This window comes from Rhinatrema bivittatum, chromosome 2 (assembly GCF_901001135.1).
Source record: "Rhinatrema bivittatum chromosome 2, aRhiBiv1.1, whole genome shotgun sequence".
NCBI lineage: Eukaryota > Metazoa > Chordata > Amphibia > Gymnophiona > Rhinatrematidae > Rhinatrema > Rhinatrema bivittatum.
The window spans coordinates 683,824,339-683,845,259 of record NC_042616.1 but is presented as its reverse complement, the minus strand read 5'-3'; the positions used below and the strand labels follow the sequence as shown (position 1 = coordinate 683,845,259).

At 43.8% G+C, this 20,921-nt stretch overlaps 1 protein-coding gene across 1 annotated transcript in view; it reads left to right on the top strand.

Moving 5' to 3' along the window:
* PAG1 (phosphoprotein membrane anchor with glycosphingolipid microdomains 1) overlaps positions 1 to 20,921 on the top strand; it is a 464,692-nt gene that overhangs the window by 94,827 nt on the left and 348,944 nt on the right. Inside the window, exon 2 of the mRNA XM_029591541.1 lies at positions 11,466 to 11,527. The gene's annotated coding sequence lies outside the window, so the exon portion shown is untranslated. The remainder of the gene's footprint in view (positions 1 to 11,465; positions 11,528 to 20,921) is intronic.

Genomic DNA, 20,921 nt, shown 5'->3' with positions numbered 1-20,921 from the left:
CAACAGCAGTGGACCTATTGCTGAGGCACTGGAGCAGTGTTAGAAGAGGCCTCTTATAGGCCCCAGCATCAGACATCATCTTCATGGGCCGCGGGGCTTTTCCCTCCGCAGCTCCTTTAAGGAGGATTGTGCGCGTGCGCCTAGGAAGGATGCACCACATAAGAAGCATCAGCAGCATCCTGCCACATGAGAGAAGGGCAGCTGGCCTGGGGAAAATTGGCGGTGGCATCCCTCCGCATGTGCTGGCAGCACCCTGAAGCTATTCAGGCTGGGCTGGAGGTAAGCATGGCAGTCCGTGGGGCAAATCATGACAATATAACACCCTGTGAACTCTAGAAGAAAGCTCTCTTTGACACAATGCAAGTATTAGAAAGAGCATTAGTAGTACATTTGAAAGACTGAGATCATACCTCATGTGTGAGGATCCTTGTTGTCAAGGAATACTCAAAAATAACCCATTTGGAGACACTACCGCACATCTGTGAACTACACAGGAGAGGCCAGTGCCAGCAAGAGGGGGGAGCGCAGTAGAAGCACCAGATCCAGGGATGGATCACAGGGAAGAGGAGTCAAAGAGATCAGAAGTAGAGGCATTGGAGAAGGGGGTAAGCTTTTTTAAGAGGGGGAATTTCCTTCCTCCCTCCCACCCCATGGAAACTCGTATAGCCTAATGTGATCATGATGCCTTGTTCTTCCTGCCATCAACCTGGTACTGCAGGAGAGTTGTGTACTCTCTGCTGCCCTGTGCTGCTACATAGGTCACACATCCCAAAAACTGGCCATGAGCTCAATAACTAAAGCGACAGCACTGTGTGCTCCTTTGCGCAGGGTCCCTAGTTTGATTCCTGGATTAAGTATTGTGTCCAAGGTTAACGGGGGCTAGGGATGTTCAGGTAGACTTGGGGATTACCACCTCCTCTGGGAATGAGCAACAGAGAATGGATTTCCCCTTTAGGATTTGCTGAGTACTTCCAAGAGACTTGGATTGGCCACTGTTAGAGATAGGATTTTCGGCTTGATGGACCTTTGGTCAGACCCAGAATGGTATATCTGATGTTCTTAATCAGTCTGGTTTTCAGCATAGTCATGATAAATATGCATGATATAGATTTGTATAACCTTTTTAACCACATGACATACATTTAGAGACCCTGTTTAACTGCCGCTCTAGAGCAAACACTCAAGCCCCCTCCCTCGTTTTTTTCTACCTGTTGCACCCCACCTTCCCTTATCACCTCACTCTGTGTCTGTCCAGGGCTGGCTTTTTCATTAGGCGAACCAGGCAATCACCTAGGGTGTCAACATTTTGGCAGGGGGAGGGGAAAAATCTCAGAAACCTCCTGGTGCTGCCCACTGATTTTTAAGGAAGGCCTGATACTTCCGGGTCTATCTCACTGCTCATCAACAGTGTCAGCTAAGCGAAGTGCTCCTACTGTCTCTCTCCTGCCAAATCTCCCTCCACATTTGATTGGATGGAAGCTGTCAAGATGTGCTCCTATCCTCTGCTGAGTCACTCTCACTTTTCTCCTCCTCACTATTGGGTGGGACCACAGATAGCTAGTGATGTGGCCACCGCTGTGGTTTTTCCTGCCCTCTCCTCTTGTTTCAGCCAGACGTTAAGTCATAGGAGGGGAGGGGGCGCAGTACTGAAAGTTCATCTAGGGTGCCCGATCCCCTTCCATCAGCCCTGTCTCTGTCAAAAGCATGCCAAATTCTGTCATGGTTTTGGTTGCCATGATCTCTGCAGTTAGGCCTCTGCCGCCCCCTCGATGAAGAAGTGCCTTCTCATGTTTCTTTTGAACCTTCCCCCAATCAACTTCTTGAATTTCTTTTGCTGGCAAATTTCACCTTCCTATATTATTTTGAAATGTCAAAAATTATAATATTTCTTTCATATCTCTTTTCCCCCTCCTTTCCTGTGTGAAGTACGTTTTGGATACCGTCAGCCTCTCTTTGCAGAGTTTGTGTTTATATCTTGTTTCATATAGTAGCCCTTTTCTGAACCATAACCATCCTCTCAGTCCTTACAGAGTTATTAATATCCCAGTAACAGATCATACATGATTTATCATCTACCCTACATCCCTTCTAGACCTTGCCATACTCCTTCCTTACCCTCCCCCCCCACCTACCTTCCCCATTTCTTATTTTTGCGTTACTTAGGTACCTGATTTCAAATTATTTTTATTTAGCAATGTAACATTGTTTTTTGTTAGTTTTTATGTCTATGATTGCTTTATTTTACTTAATTTATTATTTTATGGTTTCTATTTAATGTGTTTTTGTTTTTATATTGTTAACCGTTTTGATTAAATTATATTTGTAAAAGCAGTATATAAACCATTTTAAATAAATAAATAAAATAAATCCAGAAATATACAGAAATAAAGGTAGGCAAATAAAAAAAAACAAAAAAATATATATAAGGTACTCTCTTTTTGTTGGGCTAACAATACATTTCCTGACATGCTTTCGAGAACTAATATTCTCTTCTTCAGGTCAGAATTCACATGAGCAAAAGATGACAATTACCATAGGGTTATAATAAGGGCAAAAGTATGCTGCACAATCAGACTATGAGGTCTGTAAGTTCATATGAAGGTTTAGAAAACATTAGGAAACATTTTGCATAACCAATTTTTGCTTAGATATGTGTACAAGGCAGATCTCCTGAGAGTATTGTTCTAATTGGTGTAAAATTGGCAAGCCTCCCTTGCAAGCTAATTTGTGTATTAGCACGTATAATTTTCTTGATTCCCTTCTCTGACTTGTCCCATTCCTCTGAGTTTCTTGCACATTAAAGCAAGCAAATAAACATTTAAAAATGGGTTGAGTGAAAGATTATCCCAAGCAAATTAAGTCCCTCTCCAACCCAAGTCCTTATCTTTCTGCATTCTTTCACTAAAGCTATTTATAACCCACTGCTGTTGTAATCCCATCAACAGATTCTATGTTCAGGCAACACCATCCTCAGCTTATTTTACACTCACCTAATGGATGGAAAATAATGTTCACAAATGTTATTTTAATCCACTTGAGGGGTGACATCAATTTGCAGACCTTTTATTATTATTTTTTTTACATGTTTAAATGGACTAACCTGGCAGCTCCATTTCTTCATGCAACCTAAGAGCCCAACTTGAAAATTAATGGGTACATGCTAACCCTTGCATGGCACACACACATACACACACACAAATGTTTATGCCTGTGTTGGTGCAGGTATAAATGTTCGTGTGTACAGTTACATGCTCATTTTTTATTTTAGAAATTACATGCGTAAACGCGTTCCCCTCCATAACTCTGGCGTCAAGAATGCATCTTTCAAGTAGGGGTGAAAATATGCATGAAATTGCTTCCGCATGTACTTTTACATGTACAACCCCGGGATAATTTTCAAAAGGCGCATATTTGTGTGTAAAAGAGCATGTTACGCACTGATATGCTTCTGAAAATTCACTCCTAATTTAGCAGTTGAATGTTTTTGTCTTCTTGAACACATTGGTATCAGACTTAGGAACTCAATCTACTGCTTTTATGAACTGATATTTTATGACATTGTCTACTTATATTTTAAAACATCAGTACAAACTAGCAGGCCGATACCGAAAGAATCGCGGGATAGCGGGCGTTCCCTGTTGAGTGCCTGCTCTCCCGACGCATGCCCAGCCATCTCTCATGGGCGTGCGATTCAGTATTTAAATGAGGGTCACCCTAATAAGGAGGTGCTAGGGACAATAGCGCGTCTTCTTATTAGCATAGAGGTAGCTGTCAGCGGGTTCCGACAACCAATGCTCAATTTTACCGGTGACGGTTTCCAGACCTGCTGACAGCCATGGGTTAGGGAAAAGGACGCTGCTAAAATTGAGCATCCATTTTTCTAACCTGCTGACCGGCGGGCGTATTTTTTTAAATTTTTGTTTCCTTCGACTTAATATCGCAATTTTCTCAGTGGAGGGGGTTAGGCAGTGGAGTGCCTCAGGGACCCATGCTTTTCAATATATTTATAAATGATCTGAAAAGATATACAACGATTATTCAGAGTGGTTAAATTTAGCTGCCTATTATTGAAAATCATTGCTAGGACTTATCCATCTAACACCTCTTGGACCCGACATCTCTGGGACCACCCATTTTTTTCAGCAGCTAAATTTAACTTCTATGAGCAGGTAAATCTCCCATAGGATCTAGCCAATTCCCTAGTTAGGTGAATAGATCCCCATTAAAATGCACCTCTGAATGTTTTGTGTTTTTTTTTTTTAAATCTGGCAATAGAATCCTTAAAAATGTTTTGTGGTATTGTTTCTTTAAGTCTGCTCAAGACTTGCTTAAAACAGTTTTTTGCATTTGTGTACAAACAATTTTTAATTTTTGTTTAAAATAGTTGGCTTGCCATGTTATCCTAGTTGGATATGTAGCAATATAGATCAATAAACAAGATGTAGGAAATGACACGTTGCAATGTGGAGGAATATTTTTCCAGACCAGATCACTGCATCAATGATCTTACGATCAAGATAGTAAAAGAGAATGTCAAAGCTATCCAAAAATATAAGATATTTGAAATCAAAATGATCAAATCCCTTGAAACAAACAGAAAGACGTAGCTCTCCTGTAGCTGTATATTTTGCTCTTTGTCTCCCTCAGTTTTCTCACCTCTCTGCAAACACATCGACCCCTCATCCCACCCACCACCAATGTTCTCAGTAAGGCGTGTGCTTGGCAGTACAACATTCTTCCAGTGGCCGTGCTTGTCGCACATCAGAGTGTGGAAGATCCAGAAGGAGGAGTGGCAGGAGCTAGTTCTGCAGCAGCTGATCACTTTCTCTCTCTCCTGTACCTGCACTACCAGCATGGCCTACCTGTTGATCTGACAATCTTTCCACCAGTTTTGAAAGGAAAAGTGTGCTCATGTTTTCGCTTTGAAAGTTGCCTAAGGATAGAGTCCCTACAGAGATTTACACCTCCTTTATCTGCAGACACTTTTTTTGACCAAAAGATATGCACATATTGTGGGGTAGATTTTCAAACACGGCGCGTTCGTGTACTTTTGCTGGCGCATCAGGCGCAAGCAAAAGTATGCGGGATTTTAGTAGATACGCGCGTAGTTGCGCGTATCCGCTAAAATCCTGGATCGGCGCGCGCAAGGCTATCGATTACGTATAGCCGGTGCACGCCGAGCCGTGCAGCCTACCCTCGTTCCCTCCAAGGCTGCTCCGAAATCGGAGCGGCCTTGGAGGGAATCCTCTAACGCCCTCCCCTCACCTTCCCCTCCCTTCCTCTACCTAACCCACCCCCCCGGCCCTGTCTAAACCCCCCCCTTACCTTTGTCGGGGGATTTACGCCTCCCGGAGGGAGACGTAAATCCCCGCGCGCCAGCGGGCCCCTAGCGCGCCGGGACGCGACCTGGGGGCGGGTACGGAGGGCGCGGCCACGCCCCCGGACCGCCCCGGGCCGTAACCACGCCCCCGGACCCACCCCAAAACGCTGCCGACACGCCCCGAAAACGGCGCGGCGCTCAGCCCCGCCCCCGACACGCCCCCGACACGCCCCCCTCCGAAAACCCCGGGACTTACGCGAGTCCCAGGGCTCTGCGCGCGCCGGTAGGCCTATGTAAAATAGGCTCACCGGCGCGCAGGGCCCTGCTCGCCTAAGTTCGCCCGGTTTTGGGCGGATTTAGGCGAGCAGGGCTCTTAAAATCCGCCCCTGTGTGTGTAAAAGTATTCACCTTATGGAACAGTGTGCCTGCTGTTATATGCATGTAGAGTGGGCAATTTTCAGATAACTCATTTGTGCAGGAAAATTGCCCTCTATATGGGACTGAAAACATGCTAGCATGAACCTGCATGCAAATGAAGAACATCGTATACACATGATGGGTTACTGAGCTCACACTCAAAAGCATGGGATGCTTACCCTCCATGTTGTTTTTCGAGCACTCAGTAAATGGTCACTATTTAATACCTGCTCTGGATGGTTCAGCCTGTTGTTTACTAAGGAGAAGCTAACTTGTGCGAGCATGCCAAACTGAGCATGGTCAGTTCTCTTGTCCTCTTGGTTAGTTCTGCTGGCTTCCAAGGGGATACAATTAAGCCTGGTACATGTGGCTTGCTTGTCAGTGCAGAGGGAAAAAAATGGGAGACCTACTACCATCCTACTAAAAGATTATTTGTATGCACTATAACATTTTGATTAATATTTATGTATTTATTTATTTGTTGAGTTTTATATACCATCATTCGGTAGAGCCATCATAACGGTTTACAAAAATATACATTTTTCTTAGCAGTTGTGTAACAGAAAAAACAATGTGAACGTTATACATTCTTTCTCACAGGCAGGCTCTCAATCACAGACATACTCTCTTTCACATATACAGGCTCTCAATCATTCACATATATGCTATCTCACTCACACACATACACACAGGATCTCAAACACACATGCTTGCTTGCTCATTCACTCTCTCTCTCCCCCTCCCTCCCCGGAACTAGCGGCAGCAGCTTCCTCCACTTCCAACCCTAAAGGCAGCAGCAACCTCCTTCACTTTCAGCCCTCGCGGAGAAAGGAGTCCCATCGGCCGCGGGGGTTGATGTTGTTCCTTGTTTTACTTCGAGCCGTGCTGCTCATTCCTCAGGCCGCGCCTCTCTTCTGTTCTTCAGGCCAACGCTGACCACACTAGCATGGTCTCTTCTTCCCGTGCATGCACCCGCTGCTCACCACTTCCTCTTCCGGGCCACGGGGAGGGGAGGGCAGGAAGAAGAGACCATGCCGGTGCCGCTGACTCCAGCTGTTCTGCCGTGTTCCACCTGGGCTGACAGCATTTTAAGCCCGGGCGGAGGAGGACCGGGGAGCAGCTGGGTCAGCGGGGGACCGAGAGGTGTCGCGACACACCTGCGTGTTCTTGGCGACACACCGGTTGAGAACCACTGACCTAGGCTACTGTGTGCAATTATGGTCGCCGCATCACAAAAAATATATAGTGGTTCTAGAAAAGGTACAGAGAAGGGCGACCAAAACGATAAAGGGGATAGAACAGCTCTCCTGTGAGGAATGGCTAAAGAGGTTAGGGCTCTTCTGTCTGGAGAAGAGATGGCTGAGGGGAGATATGATGGAGGTCTGTAAAATCGTGAGTGAGTAGAATGGGTAAATACAAATCGGTTGTTTACTCTCAAGAAATACAAAGACTAGGGGATACTCTATGAAGTTTCTACATGGCACATTTAAAACAAACCACAGAAAATATTTATTCATTCAGTACACACAGTTAAGCTCTAGAATTCATTGTAGGAGGATGTGGTAAATGCAGTTAATATAGCTAGATTTAAAAGAGATTTGCCCAAGTTTCTGGAAGAAAAGTCTTGGGTAATGCCACTGCTTATCTCTATCTACTATTTCTGATCCTGCCAGATACTTGTGACCTAGATAGGCCACTGTTTGAAACAGGATACTAAGCTTGATGAAGATTTGGTCTGTACTAGTATTGGAGTTCTTATGTTATTAACAGGTTTATAATTTTGGTTTGAGTTATTTTAGGTGAATGCCATCCAGTCCTGGTTATTTGTTACTCCACTGTTTTCCAATCTTTCCAAGCCCAAGGCATGCCTATATTATCAAAACTTTTTTGTGTGGGACTCAAGCCTCCATGAAGCAGGCAATGTGGACATAAAAAGGACTCATATGGCCAAAAGAAAAGGTAGGAGAGCACTGGAAGACCCACCAGTCTCTCTTGAAAAATTTAAAACAAAGAGAGAGAGGGGTTAAAAAACACACATGCACCCATCACAGTGGACCATCTCATTCTATATACAAAGGCAGGAAAAGGGAGATGTTGGTATGGTGCAAGCAGATGGTTTGGTTAAATACCTTGACTGTCAGACTGCCAGACCTCCTCCACTATGCTGCTCCCCACACACAGAGTAGGGATGTGCATTTGTTTTAACCAAATTTGAAAAAATGCAACAAATAAGGGCCAATTCGTTTCTTTGGGGGCACCCTAAAATTAATTGAGAGGCCCCCCGAATGAAACTAATCCCATTCATTTCATTTGGTTAAAAAAAATCTCCTGTCGGGCCTACAGAATAGGACGAGGCCCAAAGCAGGGGCTGCAAGCTACACCCAAGTGTGTTCCCTTGGCCCAGGCCCAAGGCCGTGACCTCGCCTGGGCCTAGGGTTAGGCCCAGGCCTGGAGGCTGGAGCCTAGGCCTCGTTGGAGTTTTCTTTCTTTCTAACGATGCCATTCACTGTGGATGCACCAGGCCTTGGTGTCGGGACCAGGTCTCGACTAGGCCCCAGCATCGGGCCTGGGTGTGGACTCTGACCCAGACCGAGCACAGGTGTTGGAATTAACTGCCTTACAGCAAAATGACACCCTCCACTGAAGAGCATGCACCAGAGTTAATTTACTTTGGTGTGTCCCCAGCAGACGGTGTCATTTGAAGAAGACAGAAGACTCCTATGAGCCCTTGGGTTATGGTAGCCGGCAGGACTTAGGGTGTGGCTGGAGTTGAGGTACAGGCTGTGCAGGACTGGAGGCTGAAGCTGTGCAGGACTGGAGAATGAAACAAGACTGGGGTTTGTGAAAAGGGCTGGATACAAGGACAGGACTAGATCAGACATGGACAGGACTAGATAGAATAGAGAGTGAGGAACACAGATGCCCGAAGGCAGCAGGCTAGATTGAGGGCCTGAAAAGCCACAAGGCAAAGCTAAGCAAAAGGCCAGAAATGGCCACAAAACAAGGCTAGAGCAGAAGGTCTAAGACTTCCATGAGGTAGGGCTAAGCAGAAGGCCATAGAGGCCACAAGGCAAGGCTAGAGCAGAACTGGAAGGCCCTGAGGCCACAAGTAATACAATGAAAAAAGGGGCAAAGCAGGGAGCCGAGTAGACTCAATGACAAGGCTCTGGACTTTGCAAGAGGCAAGTTAAGTAGGCTGTTGAGTCATGTGACGACAGAGACTCTTGACTAGAGTAAAAGCAGGTGTAGCTCCAAGGGGAGGCTGCATAATAGGCAGGATCCTAACACCAGCATCAGGCCTGGGCCTGGTTTCTAGCTTAGGCTGAGGCCCAGGCATCGAGACTCAGTCTCTGGGCTAGGCCCTGGCATCAGGCCTGGGCCCAAGCTCTGGCCTAGGCTGAGGCCCAGGAGTTGGTACTTGGCCTAGGCCCCGGCATTGGGCCTAGGACAAGGCATTGTGACCAGGCCTCCAAACCCTCAGCCTTGCGTAGAGCCTAGGCCTTGCTACCGGATCCCCACTGGACTGGGTAAGGGAAGAATCCTGGCCAGGGAATATTTCCAGGTGGGAGGGATGGGTGGTGGGGACAGGTGGCTTTGGGAGGCCCTGTTTCCTTTTTTTTAATGAAATAAACATTAAATGAAACAAAATTCATGGAGGAAAAAAATCCCTAAAACGATTCAAATTTTTTACCCCTGCACATCCCTAACACACAGGCCGATACAGTACAGTGCGTTCCGGTGGAGCGCACTGTTAACCGGCATTTGGACGCGTGTTTTCAACGCGCTAGCTTTACCCCTTATTCAGTAAGGGGTAATAGCGCGTCGAAAACGTGTGACCAACCCCCCCGAGACTAATAGCGCCCGCAACATGCAAATGCATGTTGATGGCCCTATTAGTCATTCCCGTGTGATACAGTAAGTAAAATGGGCAGCCAAGCCGCACATTTTACTTTAAGAAATTAGCGCCTACCCAAAGGTAGGCACGAGCACAGGCCAGGACACTGGCCTGTGCTCGTGCCCGCTCTCCCGCGAACTTTATTGTATCGGCCCGACAGCAAGTCACATCCTGTGCTCCATGTGCACTGTCCCTGTCTTACTCAGACTGTGAATAAAATAGAAGCTGAAAGGACTCAAAGCAGGAAACTCAGGAAGTGGAAGATGAGAAAGTGCTGTGCGCGTTGTTTGTGCTGCTAAAGCAGGGCCAAGCTATTCATGCCCGGCATGCTGCCCATTAAGTGCCGCAATCTGTAGCTCGGAGGAGAGGCATGCACGATTGCATATGTTCCCAGAAAGGAGCTACATGTTTAAGAGCCACTGCAAGCAGTGGTGACTTATCTATAGCGTCACCTGATCGGGTCTGATTGGGAACCACTGATTGGGAAACACTGTCAATTGTATCTATTATTAGGTGCTCAGAATCATCACCATCAAAGGATGTTTCTGATGCTTCAACATCCTCCTCAGTAAAAACTGAAGTAAAGAATTAATTTAGTTTTCTCACAGGCTCTTTGTTTTGAATGTACTTGAAAAAGCTTTTATTATAAATTTTTACGACTATGGCAAGCTTCTTTTGAAATTCTTTCTTGGCTTTCCTGATTACTGCTTTTCATGTCACTGTCAGTACTTATATTCTTCCCTGTTTTCCTCATCCCTCAGCTTCTTGTTCCTCTCAAATCCTTTCTGCAAAGTACCCCAGGATTTCACTGCACTTAAATCAGACTGCGTTTAGCCAGAAGAGCATCATATATCTAGTCATAGAGCGTAATCCATAAGTACTTGTACAAATTAGAGCAGGTATTTTGCTAATTTTATTATTCTGAATATATGAATTGGATTTTTCAAATTTTGTCTTCTGCTTTTTATTTTTAAGACTATGAACTTTTGTTGTTATTGTGTTGTTGAGTGTTTGTATACTTTTTGTCATAATGTTTTTTATGTTACGTTGCTTCTGGGAACATAACCATCTTTTTTTTTTTTTAATATGCTGTGGAATTTAATTTCAGCTTTTATTATGCATTATTGAATGGTAATCTCCTTTATGTTTTATAAGGGAAAAGCAGGACAATAAGTACTTTTAGACAGATTTTAAGGAGGTGTTCCCCGAGGCATGTTTAGGTCAGGGGAGGAAAATAACATGCACAGATAGTATTTTCAAATGGATGCATATTATTTTTCATGGAAATTTCACCTGCAGAAAAAGCAGAGGGAAAGTATGTGTCTATTTCTCCTTTGAAAAATTAGGTACAAGAACCTCTAGGCAGGGAATCTGAAAATTGCCCATGTCTTGACTAGTTTTAGGGAGTTACCCTCTCTTCATTAGGTCAAACAAAATTTATTTATTTATTTATAACTTTTATATACCGAGGTTCAATTAACAGAATTAATTATCACTTCGGTTAAAATGAGCAGGTCTAGCCAAAGGACGCAGATTACATTACAGTGGTGGTGAGAAAGGGAAAGGGGTGACAGAGGGTAACACAGAGACAACAGAATTACATTTTTTAAAAATGCATTGAAACCAGTTTCAAGCCTTTTTAAATACACCCCAATAGCTGATTTTACATTTTTAGCCTGATTTGAAAAAAAAAAAACTCTCTGATGGAAGAAACTGTTGTACCTGTTGATATGTTGGAACAGAGAGGTACTCTGGGAAATAAACTGCACTGGTAAGACTTTATCTTTGGAGTCACACATTTAGAACTGAACTTTTTTTAAATTTAATTTTCAGCAGGGAACCATCCACAAATGCCATCATTTAACTCAATCAAGACTGGAAACTGCAATTGAAAGGTAATGTGTTTATGATTACTTTTGTTTTTTCTCCCTTTTCCATGCTGATGAATTGCCTTTTTAGTCCATTTTTACAGACAGTGGTAATTTACAGTAGGCAGCAACAGTATTGGATTACATTGTCTCTTTTGTTTTTTATGGTCCCGTGTTTAACTCGTTTCTTACGGTTTAGCAGTCCTACATGTCTCATAAAGGTTGAACAGAAGGCGAGAGCGCACACACAGCCTATTCATTGCAGCTGAATGTATCGTGGAATGGTTCAGGGTAAAAATACCTGTTGCTCTAGCAAAAGAGAATTGATCAAGACACTATAATAAATCCACCACAGATCGAATTTCTTTCTTTCTTAAATAAAAGTCAGCAACTTGATAGCATCATTCATCAAGGTATGAAGATGAGCTCTTTTATGCGATCTAATGAAGTTGTTTGTAAAGAAGAAACATCCATCACTGTTTTGATTAGATTTTACTATGTTGCTGCTGGCTCAGCATTAGTGGAGGAGAATTGGGATTGTTTATTGGGTTCAGTAATTATTACTGGGAAAAGAGAGAAAGATGAGGAACTGCACAATAAGGAAATAGGACTAACCCTTTCTGATTATTAGTTGACTTCTACTATTAGATGGTAACTTTCATATTGGCGCGTGTGCACACATTTGCGCACATTCGTCGGCCCGTGCTCAGGTACGCAGCATTTTATATAACATGTGCTCGCATATTAAAAATTTGCCTGGCCACATGCATGTGTGTGCCAGATTTTAAGTGGGCACGGGCATGTGTGCGCCAATGCCATTCCCAGTTTTACCAGTTTTCTCCCTAGTTCACCCAGTTTAGAGGGAGGTCCTCCAACTCCCTCCAGGTTTGATAGCCTCCACTCCCTCCATTTAGCTCTGAACCTTTTAAACCTCACAGATCTGCCTAGTTTTCTTTAATTTTTAACTTAAATGGCATCCATAGCAGAAGTAAAGTTATTCAGCAGGGGACCTTGGCGCGTGCTGGGTTATGTAAGTATTTACGAGCACATCTCAGGTTCAAGCCTAGAAATGCCCATGCACCGCCCAGACAATGCCCACAAAGTGCCCCTTTTTGAAAGCTTTCGAGATGTGTTAGCTGCGAGAGATATGCGCATACCTCGGCGGCTTTTAAAATCTGCTCAGTGTGCACGAGACCTACTTCTTTGCACATCCCCTAATTAATGCACATGTCAGGTTTTTAAAATTCACCTCAGCGCATAACACGTAAAGAGCTTATTTGACAAGAATTTGATCTGCTCAAAGTAAATTTGGTCTGTTGAAGGCAAGCAGCTACAAACAACTGTATAGTCGTTGTCATAAAACAAGATACTCACAAGAAGTTATATCAAAAAAGAAAGGTGTTGGTATTCAGCTGCGGCACAGCTAGCTAAGTTAGCCAGATATAGCTATCCAGCTCACTTAATGAGGGCAGCACTGTTGAATATACCCAGCTATCTTAAAGTCAACCAGATAAGTATATCTAGCTAGGATAGCCCTACGGCGAGTCCAGAGTTAGCCAAGTAAGTTATGGACCTAATTCCGATCCTCCCCAAAATGCCTCCCACCCGCTCCCGGAACACCCCCGACTTATAATGAGTTATACTGCTAGAATTTAGCCACATACAGCGTTTAATATTGCTGGTTAGCCATTTAGACGGATAACTTTTCAGTTATCGATCTAAATGGCTTTTGAATATCGACCTCTTCTTATTTGTCATGGCTCAAAAAGTTATTTGGGATGCGCAAGAGGAGGTACTACCATGAAGGCTCTATCAATGGCCTCCATTCTTCCAGCATACATGGCTACAAAGATTTATCCACCCAAATACATAGGCATCTTTTATTTTATTTATTTGAAAACTTTTATAAACGACATTCATTTGCATATCACATCGGTTTACAATTAACGGAATAAATGAAAAACATGCTTTAGAAAGCGAAAAATTAAAGTTACATGTAACAGGGAGATGAAGGAACAGGTTGGGAGGAGTAGAGGAAAGAGAAAGGGTCCGGTGGACTTAAGCAGGGCCATTAGATAAGAGATTGAATTATTAACTATATACAAGATTCAGTATTACGTATGATCAAAAATTCACCGAAAGTTAAATAGAGTTAGACTTCTAGGTTGGAGGAAGAGGAGGCTTCTGGGAGAGAGAAGGGTGGTGGTGTTGTTATGTATAGACCCGTTTAAATAGCCAAGTTTTAATTTTTTTTGAAAGTTTTTGTACAGTGTTCTAGCGTAGTTCGAGAGGCATAGAGTTCCATAATGTTGGTCCCGCTATGGAAAAAGCGCGTTCTTTGGTGGAGATGTGATGGGTGAGTTTGTGAGAGATTGTTAACAGGGATCCTTTATAGGCAGCTCTGGTGGGTCTGTTGGATGTATGATAGTGCAGAGAGTCATTAAGCCAATGAAAATTCTGGTTGTGTAGAGTTTTGTGGATAATTGTGAGGGTCTTGTGAAGTATTCTAGAGGGGATCGGAAACCAATGGAGATCTCTGAGGATTGGCGTAATGTGATCTGTTCTGCGGGAGTTGGTGAGGATTCTAGCAGTTGCGTTTTGCAGCATTTGGAGAGGTTTGATAGAAATTGTGGGAAGGCCTAAGAGAAGGGAGTTGCTGTAGTCAATCTTGCTAAATAAAGTGGCTTGAAGGACTGTTCGGAAGTCATTGTGATGGAGGAGAGGTCTTAGTTTCTTAAGGTCCTGCAGTTTGTAGAAGCAATCTTTAGTGGTGTTGTTGATAAAATGTTTTTATTTGTCTCAAGTAGTACTTAGACCCAGATATATTTACTCTTAAACTATCTTCAAATAGGGCTAGAGCTCAGCCTCAGTGCCATAGTTCCCATTATTTACTATGGGAAGACTTTTGACACCAAACGTTTTTGTGTTTTGGGAAAAATATGAAATCTAGCAGTAACAAGTCCATGTCTTTGACACTATTAGAATCAAAACAAAATATTTCAATTCCTATTGAAAAGCTGCTTCTATTTGATTTCCAGGCTAGGATTCTGCTTTATGGGCCATTTGGGGCTGGGGAATTTGTGGAGACAGTGGTCATAGACCCTGGGAGGGATAAAATCCCAGTCATTGCACAATGATGATACCCGATGGTCCATAATTTCAGGAATCTGTAAGGAGCCAGAGTGTGTGGCCCTGGTCAAGGACTGTCACAGTAGTGGCTGGGCTAAGTGAGTTAGGTAGGGAGAAAAATGAATAAACAAAATCCCTGAGTAGTTGTGAATGAAGGGTTATGGTGCTGGATCCCAATCCCCATTTCATATGAGCTGGAAGCACAAAGGAGTAAGAGGAAACTGCTTGGTCAAAAAAAGGCTGTGTTTAAAAATTCGGTACCATTTTCACCAGCCACCCTACCCTTTTGCCTACATTATTCACTAGCACGTCCATCCCATATCTTTTATCCTAGTCTAGGTTTATTTTTTGCATTCACATCCTCAACTCCCTTACACATTGATTCAGGTTCCCGCTGCTGCTCCTTGTGATCTTGTGCAAGTCACTTCACCCTCCATTGTCTCAGGTACAAACTGAAGGGATCATTTATCAAGTGGCAATATTTTACTGTGGGGGCAGGGGATATCACGGGGGAGGGCTTGCAATATTTTGCTCCTCCCCAGGAAAACATTGTGACGGTTTTCCTGCGATATTTTTTATTGCGGAAAAACCTGTGTAACCCCCCTGTCCATTGGGGGTCACCTTCTCTACCTTGGGGAGCAACTCTCCCAAAGTGAGGGATTAAGTCTCTGTTCGGTCATAGGCTGGAGGCAGCTGAGCTGCAAGGCCACACTGGGCTCAGGCCACACACACATGAGCAAAACCCAATGTCCACAACCAGATTGGTGCTCCAAAAACAATAGACAGTTTATTGAGATAGCTTCAGTTACTGTAGACGAGATACAACTTCCAGTTTCATAGAAACTCCAGATAGCCTCTTCTGTTTGCCTCCTAGAAGGCCTCAGACACTTTAAGTTACAGTCCATGTACACTTCCTTGTAACCTGAGTTAGACCACACTGAAAAGATCTCTTCTCCCCCTTTGTAAATCTTAAAGTACTCACTTTATCTCTGGGATGGCTTCAAGCTACGCACTTCCCTTGCAATAAGAGGAAATGGGAGACTCTCCACCCTGTTTCCAAGGTCCAATTGGGCAGTTTTTTTTCTGATCCCAACTGGTCCCTTCACTGTTCCTTTACTCTTTCAGAATTTTTAACTCTTAAATCCATTTCCAGTTGCTTTACATCGGCTCCCCTGCGACCCTGTTGGAGGATCATTGCCAGTTTTTCCTCCTTTCTCTTTGAAACCCCCTAGAGAGGGTTCAGAATGCTCCTTTCCTTTGCTGGGTGACTCTGGGGGGAGCCCCCACCCTTGCTGTAGGCAGGGTAATAGTTTCTTCTCATAAAATCCAAACCCTAGGGGTTGAGCAGGTATATCTGACGATTGGATGACCTTGTAATGGCTGGAACTTTCCCCGAGGGGGGAAAATCACACAACCCACAGTACATCCTCTGCAGTTTACACTTTGCAAACATTTCTGTTGCCCAGGGCTCCAGCTGCAATAAAAAATATGGTGGGTAAAGGCTCTCTAAAGAGCGATGGCAGCACATTTTAACCTGGGCCACCATTATCTTAAAGGGCATGCGGTCCAGAACCCACCCCTCCCCCTGGGGTATGAGTATGGTCCCTTGGTGTGTGGAGATCCGATTGGGGTCTCCTGTTCTTGTTCTTCCTTCCTTAGTGGTTCTTTCATCCTTTATTTATTAATATTTCTGGGGGATGTCTCTTAGGAAAAAGTCTGTGGGGTCAGGCAGGTTTTCAGCACTGCAATCCCAGTGGTGAAGGGGGATCCAAACACTTGCTCACTCTATGAAAGTCCAAAAATTATTTTAAAATATTTTGCCTTCACTCAGGCCAATTCAAGTCGAGCGCCTTCTCTCCCAACACGCGCCCAGCTACCTCTCCTAGGCATGCAAGCCAGTTATTTAAAAGAGGCGTCGCGCTAAAAGGAGGCACTAGGGACGATTACGCGCCCCTAGTGCCTCCTTTGCCCCTAAAGGGTAACAAGCTTAAAAGTCTATCTCTCTGCAAATTAGTAGGAGAAGGACCCCCTGGCAGGGAGTGCACGGTGAGGTGTCAGTTCACTCCTTTTGGGTGAAGCAGGGAGGTCTCACCAGAGTGGGAAAAATATTCATCTGTACTCCTCGACTGCTTCCTCAAACTGATGTGGAAAAAAGGATTTGCATTCCCAAATTCGCCGCTTGTTACGACAGTTACTACCCTGAATCAATTAAGTCTGATACTTCACTTTCAATGCATATCCAGCGTAGCTCTCTGCTTCAACGGCAGGGGGGGGGGGGGATGAAGAAAACAGCAACCAACAAGGACTGAATTGCACAGGCTGGGTAAACAAATAAGCGTGGGAGTAGCTTGCTTATTGCGGCGGTTACTACTCCTAATCAGTCAAGCTAGATACTTCACTTAGATGCAGTTCCAGCACTGCTCTCTACATTAATGGCGGGGGTGGAAGGGAATTGGAACCGAAAGGTTACTAAGAGCCAAGAGAAACAGATAAGTATGAGAAAAAAAAACAAGTGTGAAAACTTGCTGGGCAGACTGGATGGACCATTTGGTCTTCTTCTGCCGTCATTTCTATGTTTCTATGGTATTAACATGGCTGAGTTAAATAGTCTTCAGGCATCCAATCCAGACTCTCCAGGTGGGAGGGGCTGAGGGGTATGGATGGCTCCTTACAAAGTTCTAAGACAGGGAGGTCTACCACACATAGAATTATTTGCATTAGCTGCTTTGCATGCATTTGTAAATTTTATGCATGCAAAACAGCTAATTTCAATAGGGGGCAGATATTTTGAGGAAAAAACATGTAATGTGAATATCATGCGATATTCCTGTGATATGGCTCTATCTCTCGATATACACTGTTTTTCATGAGTTATAGCCTTATCACGGCTTAGTAAATGTATCCCTTGGATTGTAAGCCCTCCGGGGACACAGAAATGCCTACAGTACCTGAATGTAATCCCACTTTGAAGGGCCTGAAAATGCAGACTATAAATCAAATAAAGAAATAAGATAAATGTCAGATGCTGGTATTTTCAGTTTACATACTTTTTGCATGGGTGCAAACCCTTTGCCCATATCTACCTCTCTTTGACTCAAACAGACAGTACAACATCCATAGGAATATGAATCCCCAAACCTAAGGTCATATAAAAAGACACATACAGCATGTTCATAATGCACATGTAACTAGCAAATGTAACCCACCCAAACTGATTACTTGCAGCACTAGATAGCACCTCTACATACATTCATTTCACCAATATATGCTGTGTTCCCACTTTTTCCACATTCAAATTCAGCCTAAAAATTGTACCTCTCTGAGGTTTTTTTTAAAACATGAACTTAATTGTTCCTGCAGAGGGCCTTCTTTCCTCACCCATGGGCTACTGGCTCATATAAATGACTCAGAAGAAGCATCACCCCTGGCAGCTGGGCCCCACCGTTTTAACTTAAAGGTCCCTTCGTATGTTTTGCCTGTATTTCTTGTCTGTCTGTAGTCATCATTAGACTGCAGTCTTCAAGAAGCTAGTATTCTCTATTATGTGGGTCTGTAATGCACTGCATAAAAATAACAATAATAATAATAATATATTTATTTATTTATTTATTTATTTAAGTTTTTTATACCGACCTTCATAGTAAATAACCATATCGGATCGGTTTACATTTAACAAGGGTATAACTGGAGTAACAATTCAAGTGAACGAAAGATAAACAATAGGTAGGAATAAGTCAAAGTTACAATCAACAGGGAAAGAGAACTTGGAAGCTTGCAACAAGCTGGAAAGAAGATAAGGCGGGAAATAAATAAACAGTGATACCATAGAGCGTACGGTTAAAAGCTTAATGGTGCTTTAACCTGGAAGAGTCAGAGTCCATTCGTGAGTATCCATGCCAGACCGGGTAAGAGTGAAGGACAATTAGTGAATGTCTGGTGGATCGGCGAAGGCTTGGTGAAAGAGCCAGGTTTTAAGTCTTTTTCTAAAAGTTAAAAGGCAAGGCTCCAATCTGAGATTTGATGGGATGCTATTCCAGATAGATGGGCCAGCTATCGAAAAAGCTCTGTCTTTGGTCGAAGAGAGGCGTGAGGCTTTAGTGGGTGGAAATTTCAGAGTGCCTTTGAGAATATCTCTAGTTGGTCTGTTAGAGGAGTGGAGTATGAAAGGGATTTCCAGGTCGAGTTGAAGTTGTTGATGGATGGTTTTGTGAATTACGGTGATTGATTTGTATAGAATTCTGAAATTAACTGGTAACCAATGTAGGTTCCTGAGGATGGGTGACATGTGATCGCCGCGGCTGGTACTGGTCAGCAATCTCGCTGCCGCATTTTGTATCATCTGCAGTGGTTTGGTAGTGGATTTGGGGAGGCCTAGGAAAAGGGCACTGCAGTAGTCTATTTTAGCGAACAGTAGCGCTTGGAGGACTGTCCTGAAGTCATGGAAGAATAATAGAGGTTTAAGTCGTTTTAGAACCTGTAGTCTGTAGAAACAGTCTTTGGAGGTTGTGTTGACCATTTTCTTTAGGTTTAGTCGATTGTCTAGTATTACCCCAAGGTCTCTAACCTGTTTACAGGTAATGTGAGAGATGTGTGGTGATGGAGGGGAGATATTGTTTTCATTTGAGGAGATGTGGAGCAGCTCTGTCTTGGAGGCGTTGAGAACCAGGTTTAAGCTGTTGAGAAGGTTAGTGATGGATAGAAGGCAGTTATTCCAATGGGTGAGCGCTTTTGAAATTGAATCTGTTATCGGGATTAGAATCTGCACGTCGTCTGCGTACAGATAATGAATTAGGTTGAGATCTGTTAACAGTTGGCAGAGGGGGAGGAGGTATATGTTAAAGAGGGTTGGAGATAAGGAGGAACCTTGTGGTACACCAAGAGTTGATTTTGTTAGGGGTGACTCTTTGTTGTTGATTTTAACTTTAAAAGACCTGTTACTGAGGAAAGACTTGAACCAGTTGTGGGCAGATCCGGAGATGCCGATATCTGCTAGGCGATCCAGCAGGATGGTATGGTTGACGGTGTCAAATGCCGCCGAGATGTCTAACAGGACTAATAAAAAGGAGTGTCCTTTGTCTAACCCCATAATAATATGGTCTGTAAGTGAGATGAGGAGGGTTTCCGTGTTGCGTGATTTACGGAAACCATATTGCGAGGGGTATAGGATCTTGTGGTCTTCAAGATAATCAGAGAGCTGGGTGTTTACCAGTTTCTCCGTTAGTTTGGCAACGAATGGGAGGTTCGAGATGGGTCTGAAGTTAGCTAGTACATTAGGGTCTAAGTTGTGTTTCTTGAGGAGGGGCTTGAGTGAAGCGGTTTTTAGACTGTCTGGGTAGCTTCCTTGGGATAGAAGGCTGTTTATGATACTGGTCAGAGGTCCAGAGATCGTGTTTGGGATGAGAAGCAGGAGTCTCGATGGTATGTTGTCAGCCGGATGGCTTGAAGGTTTCTGTCTTTTTAGAAGGGCTTCAATCTCCTTAGTGGAGATGAATTCGAAACTGTCAAATTTGGGTCTAGTGAGAGACTGGTGATTCTCGCCTGACTTGAGAGGTGTTGTATTTGGAGGAAGGAGGGCGAGGGTATTTACGATCTTCTGATGAAAGAATGATGAAAGAATACTATCCAATGTTTGCTGTTCCTCCCATTCCTGTAGTTTGGATTTTTGAAGTAATTATTTCCTTTTAAACCCCCCCCGAAACTGATGTGGACTGGAATATGTTACGCCTATATTGTTCTTCTATTTTATTTTCTTAGAAAGATGTAATTATATGGCAAATACATCTTTTTCTTATTTCCTTTATTGTAAATGATTTAAAATTTAATAAAGATGAGGAAAAAAGTATACTATTTAATGTGCATGTTTATCATCTACATCCATCGTATCTCACAAAACACATCTACTTTCAGTACCTTGTTCATTTTCAAAGGGCTGCGCGTGTAAATTTCGGAGTTTATGTGCATGCGCTGCGCGCATTTTACAATGGGCCTGGCCAAGCACGTAACCCCAGTATGTGCCGAAGTATCGGCTGAGGGAAATGGGGCGGCCTGGGAGGGGCGTGGGCTGGGAGCGGGCCGGGACAGCGCTATCCCGGGGAAGCGCACGCCAGCAGATTACTTCTGCTCCAGAGGAGCAGTAAGTAACAAAATAAAAAAATTAGGGATAGTTAGGGTTAGGTTAGGGGTCGGGGAGGAAAGGGGAAGAGGTAGGAAGGGTAGAGTTAGAGATAGGAAAGTTCCCTCCCAGTCCGCTCCTTAATTGGAGCGGACTGGGAGGGAACTGGGGGAGGCCCGA